At 44.1% G+C, this 12,444-nt stretch overlaps 1 pseudogene; it reads left to right on the plus strand.

Moving 5' to 3' along the window:
• The first annotated feature begins 318 nt into the window (after window positions 1-318).
• LOC126619869 (uncharacterized) lies at window positions 319-2,589 on the plus strand (annotated as a pseudogene).
• Window positions 2,590-12,444: the final 9,855 nt, after the last annotated feature.

Genomic DNA, 12,444 nt, shown 5'->3' on the forward strand with positions numbered 1-12,444 from the left:
TATTTTGTTAAGAACATAATGAACTGGTTGAGCTTTTCTTCATGCCCTATGAGCTTCATTATGTTTTGATCATTCATGTAGTGATAGAGTTTGTTTTTGTTTGTTGTAGATGTCGGAGTCTGGAAGTCTTAGTGATGAGGGCTCCCCTAGCTCTAGCTCTAGGTTTGAGCCTGCTATGTCAGGGTCTTCATGGCCTTTGTTAGAGTCTGGTACGAAAGAAACGTTGGATGATCCTCACAATTGTCAAACCTTAACCAATATTGGTTCTTCCTCCATGCTAGTAGGTGAGGGGGTTGTTTGTGACGCCATACCCATATTTCGTTCTGATCCTCACAATTGTCAAACCTTAGCCAATATTGGTTCTTCCTCCATGCTAGTGGGTGATGGGGTTGTTTGTGACGCCATACCCATATTTCGCTCTGAGTTCACAGCGGACCATTTAGAAAATAACTTGTTAGATAGCGAAAAGCAGCTTGAGGCCCTAAGGCGATCATGTAGTATCCCCCGTAGTGTAGGAATACGTTTGGTGCGTTGTGAAGAATTGCCTTCTCAGCCGCCCAAGGGTCATGTTATGTTCTATACCCAGACATTAGTGACCTTGGGGGTAAATTTACCTTTGCATCCGTGGTTGCAACGGATGCTGTCTTTTATTGGTTATGCACCGGGGCAACTCAACCCTGGTTTCTGGGATACCTTGATCGGGTTTTATATTATTTGGATGGAGTGTGGATTAGGTGAGCCTTCCTTCCATCAGTGGCGCTACTGTTATAAGATGCCCCTGGTGAAAGCATGTACTGGTTATGCCGAATGTGCATGTCGGAGTGAGAGAGCGTGTTGTCTTTGATAAGAGAAAGGCGTACTGCACATGGAAGAAACGTTGGTGCTTTCTTTATAATGATTGGGAGCATGCTAAGGGTGTCACGCCTGAGCGACGTGTTCCTACTCACTTCCAAACTGTAGGTTGTAATGTATCCATTTTCTCATTATTTGCTATTGTTGTGATTTTCTCTTACTTCTAAGATTTTTCTTCATGCAGTGACACGAGGCACCATCAAACTCTCTAGACAGGAGCTAGCTGATGTAGAGAAAGTGCTGAGGGTGCCCAAAGAAGATAGACACTTGGGTAAGCTACGACTCTTGTTTCGAAAGTACGGTTTCCAGCCCTTAGTTTCGAGTGCCAAAGACGAGCGAGTAAGTTGTATCCTCACTTGATCCTTGTTCTTCCCTTTTTTTTATATAGATATATAATGTGGGATTCCTTACTTTGATTTTCCTTGTTCAGTGGAGAAGGTGGGCAAGAAAGTGGAGACTAGCACCAAGAAAAGGAGAGTGCCCATGTTAGTTCCTTCAGAAGACATCCTGTTTCACAAGGAAGCTCGCAAGCACCGAGTGAGACCAATCATTAAAACTAAGTTTCGAGAAGAAGTCCTCAAGGTTGCTGCCTCGAAGAAAGCTGAAGCTGAGGCCATTGGATGTGCTGCTGCCATAGTTGCCGGGGAAGATAGGCGATTGCTGCCTCATCTTCCAATTATCAATCCTATCTTTCCTCCAGTTAGGGAACACATTGGGCAGAAAGGTGATCCTAGTTCTAGCAGCGAGGGTAAAGATAAGGAAGAGGTTGGCAGTGTCCCTTGGAAGGATTTGAAGGTTGTCATGTGGCCAAAAGACTTTGGGTATATCAACAATTGCCTGGCAGGGCGTCGATTCACTTTCGATGAGCTCGGAGAGCCCTTAGCTAAAGATGAATCGGATTGCGACCGGATGTTGAAGTTGTCTTCATATGTGAGTGTTACCTTGTCATTTCCTTGTTTTCTCCTCTTTATTAGCATTATTTTGGTAGCGATGATCGTCTTGTCATGCAGGTCATGGCTGAGTATCACGACAGACTGCGAAAGGCTTAGCGGTGCAAGGTGAAATTGAAAGAGAATAAGCAGCTTGTGAATGATGCTAGGAAGACGAGCAAAGCTTTGGCTGAGGCCATCCAAGTCAAGGATCAACATTTTGAGAGTTTGAAGAGGCGGAATGGTGAGAACTTGAGACTCAAGGTACAGTTAGAGGCGACTAAGAAACAGTTGGAGACAACTATGCTCGAGGTTTCCAAGGTTAAAGGGGAGTTGGATAGTGCCTTGGTTGAGGTTTCTGAGCTGAAGAGTAGTATCCCGACTGAGAAGGAAGCTGCTGTGAAGGAGTTATTGGGTTCCCCGGCCTTTCTCTATGTCCTTAGACCTCGCTGTACCCGGGAAGTTCACTTTGAAAAAAGGAAATGGATGGCTATCCTTGATCGTTATGATGATGGAAGCGTTCTTCGAAAATACCGTGAAGAAATAGATGAGCATCATCGAAAAGGTGAAACCTTCGAACTTGCAGTTTATTCTAGCAGTGCAGATGAGTCTGGCGATGAGGCTAGTGCTGATGAGCAGAGTCATCAGAGGGATGATGAGTTTGGAGATGCAGAAAATGGCGGCAGGACTCAGAATGATATGATCAGGGGTTCAACCTCAGATGAGGATGACTAGAAGTGCTTTCACTTTCTGCATGTACTCTACCTGCACTAGTTTGTTGTTTGTATGGCATGTGCCATGTTATAAGCCGGAGAGTTTTTTTTGTTTTGCATGTTTATGAGTGTTTGCATTATTAAGCAAATGTTTGTATTATCAAGCTTCGAGTGTTTGCATTATCAAGCTTCAAGTGTTTACCCTATCATTGATGAATGTTTGGCTATGTTTGCATAGATCCTTTGTATAGTCTTGTTGACACATACTTAGATTTCATTTTGTATTGGAAACATTTGCGTTGAAGCTTCAACACTTGAGTGTTTCATTGCTCAGAATGTAAAAGAGTTTAGGGCCGAGTTGGCTAAATCACCTCTTATTGAATTCATACCAAATGGTCTTTGTTACATAGGATGCCGAACGGCTGTAGCTTAACACTTGTACAATGTGAGTTTATTTGTAATAGTACTTCAAGTGGTCAGCATTCCATGGATGGCCAAGGGTCTTGCCGTCGGAGCTTCTGAGCTTGTAGGAGCCAGGGCGGCTGATGCCGACGACCTCAAACGGTCCGTCCCAGTTAGGACTGAGTGTTCCTTCACTCGGGACCCTATCACAGAGTAATCTTTTCTTCAGTACCCAGTCTCCCACTTTGAAAGAGCGATGTTTAACCCTTGAGTCGTAGTAGTTGGAAATGCGCTGCTTGTAGGCGACATTCCTCAGGTGAACCTGATTTCTGTGTTCCTCGACTAGATCCAGGTTGAGGGTGAGTTGTTTGTCGTTCTCACTCTTCATGTAGTTCTGGATTCTGTATGTTGCTTGCTCAAGCTCAACCGGGACAACTGCTTCTGTACCAAAAGCAAGTGAGAATGGAGTTTCTCCTGTGGAAGTCCGATATGAAGTGTGGTATGACCAAAGAACTTAGGGTACAAATTCTGGCCAACAACCTTTAGCTTTGTCCAAGCTAGTTTTCAGAGTGCGCTTGATTATTTTGTTAACGGCCTCGACTTGTCCATTAGACTGGGGATGGGCTGGAGAGGCAAAACATAAGTTGATGTTGAACTTAGAGCAGAACATCCTGAACTTCTTGTTGTCGAACTGCCGCCCATTGTCCGTGACTATCGCATTGGGAATGTCGAATCTGCAGAGGATGTTCTTCCATACGAAGTCTTCTATTTTTGCCTCAGTAATGGTTGCCAAGGGTTCTACTTCAGCCCACTTTGTGAAGTAGTCAACTGCAACGATTGCATAGCGGACCTTGCCCTTCTCTGCAGGCATTGGGTCGATCAAATCAAGTCCCCATTGGGCGAAAGGCCAAGGGCTGATCATAGGAGTGAGCGGCTCGGGAGGGGAGTGAGGGATAGTTGCGTAGTGTTGACACTTATCACATGAGCGAGATATTCTGATCGCATCTTGGTGGAGTGTTGGCCAATAGTATCCTTGGCGAAAAGTCTTGTGTGCTAGGGATCGAGACCCAGCATGATCTCCGCAGACTCCTTCATGTATTTCCCGAAGGACAATTTCCGCCTCCGCAGGTGTAAGGCATCTTAGGTATGGTAGGGTAAAACCGCGCTTGTAGAGTTGGTCATTAATGATCAGGTAGCGGGCGGACTTGTATCGAATCTGCTTAGCTTGGACTTTGTCAATTGGGAGGGTGCCATGAGCAAGGAATTTATAAATTGGGGTGATCCAACTATCTCCTTGTTGTAAATTGCACACTTCCGCGACCATGGTGCTTGGTGCTGCCAACAATTTGACATGAATTTTTCTCCCAATCTTGTTCCACTGCCGAGGCGAGGCGAGCCAAAGCGTCTGCATGACTATTTACCGCTCGAGGAACTTGGGTGATCTGGTAGTGGAAGTGCTTGAGCAAAAGTCGTGTTTGCGCAAGATATGCTGCCATGGAGCTATCCTTAGCATCAAAGTTGTTTGTGACTTGGTTGACCACTAGTTGGGAGTCACTGAAGATATCAATTTGTTTAACCCCGAGGTGCTTGGCCAAACGTAAGCCTGCTAGAAGGGCTTCGTATTCGGCCTCGTTGTTCGATGCCTTGAATTTGAAACGAATAGCGTATTCCATCGCCACTTTGTCGGGGGTAGTGAGGATTAATCCTGCTCCGCAGCCCTGTTGGTTGGATGAGCCATCAACATACAGACTCCATGCTGGGGTTGTTGATTCTATCTTCTGAGCTTCCGATGGTAATGAAGCTACTGCTTTAGGTGTAGAAGCAATGTCAACATGATATGTGAAGTCGGCGATGAAATTTGCTACTGCTTGACCTTTTTCGGCTGGTTTTGGTTGGTAGGAGATGTCAAACTCACCCAATGCTATCGCCCATTTGATCATTCGCCCAGACATGTCAGGACGCTGGAGTATCTGTCGAAGAGGGTGATTGGTAACCACGATGATGGCGTGTGCTTGGAAATAAGGGCAAAGTTTTCGAGCAGACATGACCAATGCTAGAGCTAATTTCTCAATGTTGGAGTATCGTGTCTCCGCATCTTGTAAGGCCTTGCTGGCGTAGTAGACGAGCCTTTCAACCCCACTGTCCTTTCGAATAAGAACAGAACTGACTATTGAAGCCGAAACCGATAGATAGATAATGAGAGTGTCACCAACTTCTGGTTTCGAGAGCAAAGGGGCTTTACTCATGTACTCTTTGAGGTTCCTGAATGCCTTGGCACATTCTTCCGTCCATGTAATGTACTTCTTATTTCCCTTGAGTGCTTTGAAAAAATGAGCACATCTGTCTGTGGCCTTAGAGATGAACCTGGTTAAGGCTGCCACCTTGCCAGTAAGGCTTTGGATGTCTTTTGAAGTTACTGGCTCTTTCATGTCGAGGATTGCTTTGATCTTTTTGGGGTTAGCTTCAATGCCTCGTTGGCTAATCATGAAGCCTAAGAATTTGCCAGAACCCACGCCGAAGGCACATTTGTTGAGGTTCAACCTCATTCGATACCTCTTCAGAATGGTGAAGGTTTCATATAGGTTGGTGATATGTTGGTCGGCATGTTTGCTTTTGACTAACATATCATCAACGTAAACTTCCATGCTCTTCCCAATCTGTTCGGTGAACATTGAATTGACAAGTCTCTGATAAGTTGCTCCTGCATTCTTTAGGCCGAAAGGCATGACTTTATAGCAATATAGTCCCCTGTCAGTAGTGAAAGCTGTGTGTTCTTGGTCTGAGGGGTTCATAAGGATTTGGTTGTATCCTGAATAAGCGTCCATGGAGTTCAAGAGCTCACACCCTGCCGTAGAGTCTATAAGTCTATCAATGAGAGGAAGGGGGAAACTATCCTTCGGGCATCCTTTGTTTAGGTCGGTGTAGTCGACACACATTCTCCATAAGACCTTTTGAAGCAGGAGACTTTCCTTGGTCAGATTTTTTTTAACAAGGACAACATTTGCTACCCATGTTGGGTAATTGACTTCACGACCGAAGCCTATGTCTTTGAGTTTTTCAACTTCTGCTTTCATCGTCTCGTATCGTTCAACATCATAAGATCTTCGCTTCTGTTTTACTGGTTTGGTCTTGGGATCAATACTCAAGTGGTGACATATGATATCGGGAGAGATGCCCGGCATATCTTTATATGACCAAGCGAAGACCTCGGCGTTCTCTTGCAAAAATGAGATCAGCGACAACCGAAGGGGTGGTGACAAAGTGGTGCCAATCTTCACTATGCGATCTGGATGGTCTTTGGAGATAGAGACATTCTCTAACTTTTCAGCGGGTTGTGCTTGCTGGGTGAAGAAGTCATCTTGAGGGTCATCGGGTTGACTGTTGCCATTATGAAGATCCGAGTTGGCTTCATCTAGACTGGTCTTTACTACTTGGTTATGTATAGAGAGGGTCTCCTTGGGGACAGGCAGGTGTTGTTGCTTAACTGAAGTGTTGTAACATGATCAAGCACTAAGTTGATCTCCCCTGATGTATCCATTGCCGAAAGGGGTTGGAAACTTCATCAATAACATATGTGTAGATACCATGGCCTTGAGATCATTGATGCTTGTGCGCCCAAAGATGACATTGTATGCCGTCGGGCAATTGACCACTAGGAAGTTAGTGGTAATAGTAGCTGTGTAGAGGCCTGTACCAATGGTGAGGGGTAAGTGTATACTCCCTAAAGGTTGCACGATATCGCCAGAGAAGCTTATTAGAGGAGAAATCGAGCGATCGAGCAAGTGTTCAGCTACATTAAGTGCCTTGAAAGCTTCAGCAAACATGATATTGACTGAAGCACCTGTGTCTATCAGGATTCGTTTCATATCAAAATTTGCTATGTGAGCCTCCACGATCAGCGGGTCGTTATGAGGGTAAATGATACCTCTTTCTTCCTCAGGGTAGAAACATATTGGATCCCAGTTAGGCTTTTGATACTTGCCTCCCCTGATGTCTTCCACGTGAAACACTTGATGGCCAGGTCTCAAAGTTCGTTCACTGTTTTTCATGGCTCTATTGGAAGATTCAGACATGGGTGTGCCGCCGCTTATGGAGTATATCACATTCACCTGGCGTTGGTTACGGTTATCCCTTGGAGGGTGAAAGAGGAACTGATCAATTTTTCCTTCACGTGCCAAAGCTTCAATATGATCACGGATGATGATGCACTTCTCACCATCATGGCCATTATACTCGTGGTAGCAACAAAACACGCCCGTGTTCTTCGTGGACTTGTAATCTGGCTGTCTTGGCTTTGGCTTTGGTATCAGGTGAGCTATACTGGGGTAGATGGCCGCGCATGTAGCGTTTAAAGGTGTGTATGTCTCATACCTCGGGGTAGGGCCTGTCTTGACACGTGATTGGCCCACTGCGTTGATTACCTGGGGACGGGCGTTATTATGACGACATCCTGAGTTATCGCGATAGTGCCCCTTATTCTTTTTATTAAAATGAGATTGGTGAGGATGGAAATCTTTCCTTTTGCCCTGGGATTGATATGTCTGCTGACTTGGCGAAGCATTAAATGAGGCAGGGGGGTGTGCTGCTACCGTTTGGAAGGTTAAGGTCTTCTCATTCAGTTGGATCTGGCCTCCATTCCCTACTTGCTGATAAGGGGTGACTGTAGGGGGTTTCCCTTGATATGTCCTTGCCTCGGCGGAGGCATGGTTGTAAGCTTGTGCCATTACCTCAGAGTAAGTCTTCCAAGTGTTGGCATTGATCATGTACTTGAAGAAACAGTCACGTAAGCTTGCCGTGAAGGCTTTGAGGGCGGTCTTGTCATCTGCCTCAGCGCAGCAAGAATACTCATGGCTAAAGCGGCCAGCATACTTTCCTAATGATTCGTCCGGCTTCTGGCAAATAGTGTACAAGTCATCTGCAGAATGTAAGCGATCGGTCTGGAAGATGTGTTGAGAGACAAACAGCTTCCTCAACTCTTCAAATGAGTCTACTGTCTCAGGTGGAAGACGACAATACCAGTTTAAAGCTCCGCCAGAGAGGGTGGAGGGGAAGAGAAGGCACAGTTCTTCGTCGGTGTGTCTCTGATATACCATGGTGGACTCAAAGAGGTTAAGGTGTTCAATCGGGTCTTCCCTTCCAGTATAGAGTTGTAAGTCAAGCTTCTGCTTTGTCTTCGCTTGGATGGGGGTGTTGAGGATCCTTCTTGTGAGGGGGCCAGGCCTGGGTTGGTTCCAGTCAGGTATCTTGGCTTGACGTTCAGCCTTCAACTTGTTTACTTCCTCAAGGAGCTGTAGGACAAAGGGGTCCTGAGTGGAGTCGTGCACCACTGAAGTTTTCTTCCGTAAGTCCCCATCGCCTCTTGGAAGTAGGAAAGTTTGATCAAGATAGCGTGATTTTTCCTTGGACTCGCCACACTGACTTCTAGAGTGAGTATGTCGGAATATTTCTGAGTCCCTTGTACCTTCATGTTCTTCTGGGACCTGTTGCCCATTCCCTAGATTGGCTGCTGGCCTGGGTCGTGGAAGAGGACCGAGTCTTTCAGAAACTCTCGGATCATTGATCTTCGAGCTTACGTGAATGAGATTCTCTCGACGTTGCTTTAGGAAGTCTCGACAATCGCGATAGACGGCTTTTGATCCTTCCACTCCCTCTGTGAGGAGGTGCTTTCCTCTACTTCTCCTGCTTCGGGTTGAAGCAGTTGGGTTGAGAGAAGTCTCATGTTGATTATCACATTGATGTGTAGCTCGATCCTTATCAGGGATGTCCGTGTTGAATATCGGTGACCCTCCGTGTTGGGGGGCATTCAGATGATTGTTGACCTCAACAGGGGCGACGAGCTTGTGTGTTTGAGCATGCCTAGCCTCGTGAAGCATCTCGAAAAGTTTTTCATATTGTTCCTGGATGACCTCATTCTTCATCGTTATCTTGTTGTTCTGAACCTCTAGCTCATCGACTTTAGCTTGAAGAGTAACTCTATTTCCTTCCTGCTTTCGTTGCTTCATACTAGGTCCAAGAGGGGTGTCATTCTGTGTGCTATGGCTTCTTTCGTTCCCCATGTCGGAGAGAGATGCTTAGCCAAAAGAAAGTGTACGAGCGGTGGAAACCAGCTTGACAAAGCTGAAGAGAGTGGGAATAAGTGTCGTTTCCCACAGACGGCGCCAAATGTTGATGCATAAAATCAGCGATGACTTTGGTACAACAGAAAGTGTCAGGTTCGTGACCTTCGCTTGGTTGCTTCGATCACTAATGAAGATAAATGCGTAAATGAATAGGGACAGGGAAGCAAACACAAGATGTACGTGGTTCACCCAGATTGGCTACGTCCACGGAGTAGAGGAGTTCTCATTAATTGTGAAGGGTTTACACAAATACATAGGTTCAAGCTCTCCTTTTGTGAGTTCTAGTGAATAGTTTAGTACAAAATGACATTAGAGATTATTGTGGGAGAATGATCCCTATTTATAGAAGAGAGTTTATAGTTTTGTTCTGACATTGACACATGTCGTGTTGTGATTGGCTTCTGATGTTGACACATGTTGCGCTGTGATTGGCTTTTGATGTCGACACGTGTCACATTGTGATTGGCCTCCTGGTTGAAGGGAAGCTCTTCTGGGTCCTTGACGGTATAACGTTGACCGGTGCTCAGTAGTTTCGGGATTGGTCAAGTATGGTACAAACACATTTAAATGCATTTTTTGGGAAAATATCAAGTATATAAGTATATACTAAAAACCAAAAGCCCACTCACTGGTATGTTGAAGGGTCGTAGCCCCCGAGTCGCCCTTGACTGCGCTCGTCCTTGGTATAAGTCTCCCCTATATGCGAAATAACTATAAAAACATTATTTAAAGCTCATAGACAAAACTAGCTAATAACTTCTCATACAATGCTCAAATGGGGTGTTTGAATATACCAACATGATCTACACAACTCCACGAACAACCCCATATTTTTAGAATAATTTTCTGACCACCCACGCACCACCACGCGCCGACCATGCGCAGGGACCCTAACAGAATCCCTTAACCCCGTTAGGAATATTCCTTTAAATAGTAACAAAATTCATTAAACTAACCAACACCGTTAGGAATATTCCGTCATCCCTAATCTTAGGACTTCGACAACCATCACCGGCGCCGAAAACTGGGCAAATGTTTAAACCTTCATTTCCCGTCCATTTCTCAGTCAAATTTCACGAATTATATACCAAAATGAAGCTTAGGACAAGTAGAATAAACCTTTACCTGTTTTAGGACCTAAATCCCACAGGATCTCGCCGGAAAAATCCCCGATAATCCGGCCAAACTTAAAACTCATCGTTCTCGCTATTTCGACGTCCAAAATCCTCCAACGAACCACTCCTATCCTCATGAGGACCTCCTTAAGCTACCTATAAGCTTGAAATCCCCAAAAACATGAGATTTTACGTTTGCATGAATAGTACCTAAATCGAACTTCGATAGAAACTAGGGTTTTCAAAGGAGTTCTTACCTAAAAATGGTACCATTCAACTCGTATGAACATCAAAGACACGATGGTGTACTTTAAACCCTCGATCTGCAAACTTTCTTCTAGATTTGTTGTTCGTTTGTACTTGAGGGAAGGAGAGATAGTGAGTTCGAGGGAGAGAGAGCACGGGAGAGAAGAGAGAGGAAGAGTTTGTGTGTGTGTGAGTGGTCCACATGGTCACCAACCAAAACCACAAAAACTAAGTGCTACTTTGGTCCAAAAAATTAAGGAAAAACATAAATTTGGTCCACCCCTAACATGCATAACACACACCACAACACTCACTTCCAAAGGTAAAATAGTCAATTCACGTCATCGATAATTTATTTCGGGACGGGCTGTGATAGTAAATCTTAACATATATAGGATATTCTTATGAGATTCTACCATAACTCTTAGACTAGATATTATCCTATTAGAATTGTAATTCTATTAGGATAAAGATTTAACATTCCCTACTACTATAAATAAAGGCATAATGAGATGGAATAGAACACACCTTACAATTACGCATCTCTCTCTTCTCTCTGTATGTGCCACACCCCCTCTCTTTCTGGCCTCCATAATTGTTCAGTAAATTATGCCTACAACACGTTTTCAGCATGCTCTTGACGCTTTGCTAAAAGGAGTCCGTTCTTCAATCAGGGGAGTATTACGTTTTAATCATTTTTTTATGTTTAATTTATTATTTTATTGAATTGATTTACGTGCTATTGACTCAATTTTTTTTTTGTGTCGAACGTGATACAACGCATTAGAGATGCAATTCCAGCTTTCTGATAAGGATCTTCTATAAATGAAAGGCTTTTGTTGTTTTCTACCGATCAGGTACGCTTAAAATAAAGAAGATATTTGAAACAACAATGAAGCATGATAACATTCCCCATGATGCATGAACCCCCTACATTTACATTTACCTTTCGATATATATATTGTATATGTTTCATATATTTGTCAATATATATACGTTTCATGCATTACACAATTTTTACTATATGGAATTTGTGAGTCAAAACAGCAGCCTTCTTTTGGGCTTTGCTATGTACGAAATCCAAAGCCCAAATATTGGGCTTCTGTCATTTGACAAGCCAACAGTTAAATGGGTTCGCCCCGTGTTCCATCTGCAAAGCTTCGGCTTGCTGTTCTCGTATTAGACCTAGTCTGATTGCCTGAGTCTTTGGTGCTGGGCTTCACGCTCGCGTCTCATTCCAGAAGCTAGCGCATCGATGGGCTTCTCGCACACTAGCCGAAAGCTAGAAAATGCTGGGCTTTTATTCTCCTGCACTAGTGGTCCGCTTGCAGCAGCCTATAAGCTGCTGGGCTATTTCCATCCATTCGGCCCAAAACTGCAGCAAGCCTGCAGCTTAGGCTACCTTGCAACCGTGTCCCCAAGCCCAATGGCCTACATTTTTTTAATTTGTTGTAGGGTCGTATGTTACAGCCAGCCAACACGTACTAGGTTGCATTCTTTTTTCGACCCGATGCCATATTTTGACATCCCCTGCTTCTTAACCATACCCAAATATTTTTGGGACATTTTTGGTTAACGTTAATTAAGTTATAATTTACTTGTCACTTGGCCCACTGCCAATTGAAGCTAATCAGACCCGCATGTCATTATTTTGCTTCCACGATCGACCCCATATGGTCACAATTTATTGAATTAATTAAAAGTGACCAACATTCCATTAATCTGATAAGACATCCAAAATTATTGGCCCGAAGATCACTTTTGGACATTAATGATTCAATAATTTATTTCTCTTCTTTGAACCGTTAACATCCTTTTGTAGTCCCGAAGCACTTACACTTGAGTTCCCGAAGCAACTCAAATCCACTGCACTTAAATCAGCATATTGTATTATGTGTTCTTGTAGGAACCTCTCTTTTATGAACTAAACATTCATAAACTAAATTGAACTTGTAGTTTCAAATTTAGTGCCTTTGAACCCGAAGTTTTCATAAAACAATACACCCATGAAAACCCGAATTTTACATGTATACCATGTCTTAGAACCTGAATGTTCTAACTTTGATGC

The sequence above is a fragment of the Malus sylvestris genome, chromosome 4 (assembly GCF_916048215.2).
Source record: "Malus sylvestris chromosome 4, drMalSylv7.2, whole genome shotgun sequence".
Classification (NCBI taxonomy): domain Eukaryota; kingdom Viridiplantae; phylum Streptophyta; class Magnoliopsida; order Rosales; family Rosaceae; genus Malus; species Malus sylvestris.